This window comes from Hyalella azteca, unplaced genomic scaffold, assembly GCF_000764305.2.
Source record: "Hyalella azteca isolate HAZT.00-mixed unplaced genomic scaffold, Hazt_2.0.2 contig6436, whole genome shotgun sequence".
Classification (NCBI taxonomy): domain Eukaryota; kingdom Metazoa; phylum Arthropoda; class Malacostraca; order Amphipoda; family Hyalellidae; genus Hyalella; species Hyalella azteca.
The window spans coordinates 3,556-7,745 of record NW_025936599.1 but is presented as its reverse complement, the minus strand read 5'-3'; the positions used below and the strand labels follow the sequence as shown (position 1 = coordinate 7,745).

The 4,190-nt window shown below is 43.0% G+C and overlaps 1 long non-coding RNA gene across 1 annotated transcript in view; it reads right to left on the bottom strand.

Annotated features, from left to right (window-relative positions):
• LOC108676226 overlaps positions 1–2,939 on the bottom strand; it is a 9,910-nt gene extending 6,971 nt beyond the window's left edge. The window contains exon 1 of the long non-coding RNA XR_001931169.2: positions 2,846–2,939. This is a non-coding gene — a long non-coding RNA (uncharacterized LOC108676226). The remainder of the gene's footprint in view (positions 1–2,845) is intronic.
• Positions 2,940–4,190: the final 1,251 nt, after the last annotated feature.

The following is a 4,190-nucleotide window of genomic DNA, read 5'->3' as shown; positions in this document are numbered from 1 at the left end:
TAACTAATTGAAGCTCAGAAATCTTAAACGTAATTATCGTCAACTTTGTCGTCTCTTCTTCTCGCCTGCCAAAACCACCTCGTGTGAGTAACAAATGAAATATCGCGGCCATGCCTACATAAACAATTCCTGTCATGTCAGTTGTAATTTTGTTATCGAGAAGTCAAATAAGAACGTTCATCTATTCTATAACGTTCAGTACTAAACAATATCTAAAGTCTAAACAATGTGAGTCTACCTCCTGCTTAGTTTAAGTTTCATGTATGTCTATCTCGACCTATTAACTAATATTAAATCTTATTTTCAGCTTACGTCACTCAGCTTACGTCAATAAACGGGAGAAAAAGCAAGTCAACTTTTCCCTACCCCGTTAAGCCCGCAAACGTGTGTGTCAGGGGTCAACTAGTTAGGGTCAACTAGTGGGAGATCAACTAGTGCAGGATCAACTAATGGGGGTCAACTAGTGGGGGTCTGCTTGTGGGGTAAACTAGTGGGGATCAACTAGTGAGAGTTAACTAGTGGAGGTGTACTATTGGTGGTCAGAGGTGTAGCGTGAGGCATACATGCACTAGTGAGGTCACTAGTGACACAGTAGCAAAGCACTAGCAAGGAATGCAGTTCAGTGCAAGTCACTAGTGGCACCAACAAAGACAGAAGCAGAAGTGCCGGCAGCCACTAGTGTTAGCCACTAGTTTCAGCTCCAGGTGGCAACTATAGGAGGGAGAGAAACCACTAGTGGCAACTAGAAATCAACTATGGAACACCTAGTGGTAACCAGGCAACACCAGCACAACGAACTACTAGTGGCAAGCAGTCACTACTAGTGGCGAGCTGTCACTACTAGAGGCAAGCAGTCACTACTAGCGGCAAGCAGTCACTGCTAAAGGCCAGCAGTCATTACTAGAGGCAAGCAGTCACTACTAGCGGCAAGCAGTCGCTACTAGTGGTAAGCAGTCACTGCTAGTGGCAAGCAGTCACGACTAGAGGCAAGCAGTCATTACTAGCGGCAAGCAGTCACTACTAGCGGCGAGCAGTCACTACAAGAGGCAAGCAGTCACTACCAGAGGCAAGCAGTCACTACTAGTGGCAAGCAGTCACTACTAGAAACAAGCAGTCTCTACCAGAGGCAAGCAGTCAATATTAGTGACAAGTAGTCACTGCTAGTGGCAAGCAGTCACTACTAGTGACAAGCAGTCACTACTAGAGGCAAGCAGTTACTACCAGGGGGCAAGCAGTCACTATTAGTGACTAGCATAGTATTGGAAAGCAGTTTCTACTAGTGGCAAGCAGGCACTACTAGTGGCAAGTAGTCACTACCAGAGACAAGCAGTCACTACTAGTGGCAATCAGTCACTACTAGTGGCAAGAAGTCACTGCTAGTGGCAGCCGACCCTAGTGGTAGTGACACTAGTGATAGTGACACTAGTGGTAGTGACACTAGTGGTAGTGACACTAATGGTAGTGACACTTGTGGTAGTGACACTAGTGGTAGTGACACTAGTGTAATCGACAATCATAGTTGCTAGTTCCAGTAGAGGTAGTGCCACTAGTTGAGGCTAGTGACTAGTATAATCAGCAACAGTAAGTGCACCGTACATGGAGTGGAATAGTGTGAATTGTGCAACTAGTGAACCTCCTCAACTAGCGTCTGACATAAGAGCAAGTGTCAAATGCAGTGGTCACTAGTGATGTGGTCAACAGTCACTAGCGGCGCGTGTTGGTTGGCGGTAGGTGTGTGAGGTTGGGTGTAGGTATTAAAACAATAAAGATGATTAGTTCAATATTCAGAGGTCTTTTTACAACACTTCTCTTAACTTCACTTCTTGTTGTTTGTTTGTTCGTCTGTCTGCTACAAATCTTGTAATCGAAATTTAATACACTTCTACTTATCCCATCGATCTGAAATTTTGCACACTTGCGTAAAGTTGGAGAAAATGCATGAATCAAGTGACAAAATAAATAATTTTAGGAATATAATTTTTTTTTAATATTAAAAACAATGAAAAAATAATTTTGTCAGCTACAAATCTTATAATTGATATTTGACACACTTTTACCTGTCCAATTGATATGAAATTTTGCACACTTGTGTGATGTTGGAGGCAATGCATGAATCAATTGACAGAATAAATAATTTTGGAAAAAATTTTATATGTTAAAAATAATTGAAAAATTACATTTTTTTGATAATCGAAATAAAATAAGAAATTCATTGTACATCTGTAACATTGGAAACACTGGATTCTTTAGAAGTGTTGACAATAAAAAGTAACTTTTAAACGTATATTATTTTTATATTAAAAATAGAATTTATGATGATGAGGGAGGGTGATGACGACGACGATGACGGATGGTGATGCTGGGAAATTGAGCGGACGATTTCTGGTCTGAGATTGGTGGGTTTAGCTGGAAAAGCCGTCAGTGATTGGCTGACGGACTTACGAACTTTCAATTTTTCGTTAAGTATTGCTCGTGGTGCAGGTATTCCGTAGCGTAGGGTATGTGGGGCTGGTGGTTATGAATACAGGGGTGGAGTTGGGGAGCCGAGTGAGAGTATTTTGGAGTAAGATCATGTGAATGCGTGTAAGATGACACAAAAATTCACCATATCTTTATAAAATGAAACGTTTCTCAGTCTAACTCCATCGTCAGTTCGATAATGTCTTTTGTTTAGTCACTTTTAGGTTCTAATGTTTGACAGTGAATTTATGATTATTAACTGATTGCATGTATTTACTTTCAAGGAATGTCGATTGTTTTGGCGCTATCTAACCCAACCTAACCTAACCTACTCATGATGTGATGACACACACTTACTGACTCATCACATCAGCCGTGTACTCACAATGCTTCTCATCACTCCAGTCCCCGCAGTTGTTGTAATAGCCGTCGCATTCATAACGCTTGTGGATGCATCTGCCGTTGCCACACACGAAATGGTCGCCGGTGCAGCCTGCCATAAATCAAGGAAGTCGTGAATGTCGGGCTTACTAATTAAGATAAATAACTAATTTTATGCAGGGTGATCGGACCTCCTGAACACGAGGCCAGGAAGAATGTGTAGAGGTAAGAATGTGATGTATGTGTTGCTTATAACATCGTATCAGAGGAGGTGGGAAAGTTTCAATATGCAATGGGTTCAGCGGGCCCAAAACTTCCGGTGCAAAGAAAATTCAGACCCCAGAAGAGGTTAAACTCGACAACTCGACATTAGTCATAGCATGCTTGCGAAACATTGAAAATAATTCGTTGGTGAAACGTTATAATTGAATGCAATTTAGGAATAATTCATTTATATGCAAAAAAATAATTGAATGTTGGTGATCCAGAAAGTGGTGGCCCACGAAGGAGTGATACGGGGAGGGTGGCTCAGGGAGGGGCGATTTCAACTAGTGGAGGTCAACTAGTGGAGGTCAACTAGTGGAGGTCTGAGGTGTAGCGTGAGGCGTACATGCACTAGTGAGGTCACTAGTGACACACTAGCAAAGCAGTAGCAAGGAAGGCAGTTCAGTGTAAGTCACTAGTGGCAACAACAACGGTTAACTAACACAAGCAGAAGTGCAGGCAGCCACTAATGTTAGCTACTAGTTTCAGCTCTTGGTGGAAACTATTGGAGGAAGAGAAACCACTAGTGGCAACTAGAAGCGTGAGTAGCACCTAGTAGTAACCAGGCAATATCAGCACAACGAACTACTTGTGGCAAGCAGTCACTACTAGTGGCAAGCAGTCACTACTAGTGGCAAGCAGTCACTACTAGTGGCAAGCAGCCAGTACTAGAGGCAAGCAGTCACTACTAGAGGCAAGCAGTGACTACTAGCGGCAAGCAGTCACTACTAGTGACAAGCAGTCACTACTAGTGGCAAACAGTCACTACTAGGGGTAAGCAGTCACTACTAGTGGCAAACAGTCACTACTAGTGGCAAGCAGCCAGTACTAGAGGCAAGCAGTCACTACTAGAGGCAAGCAGTGACTACTAGCGGCAAGCAGTCACTACTAGTGGCAAACAGTCACTACTAGAGGCAAGCAGTCACTACTAGAGGCAAGCAGTCACTACTAGTGGCAAACAGTCACTACTAGGGGTAAGCAGTCACTACTAGTGGCAAGCAGTCACTATACTAGTAGCAAGCAGTCACTACTAGTGGCAAACAGTCACTACTAGAAAACCAGATGTAGCTAGCGGCCATCAGGAG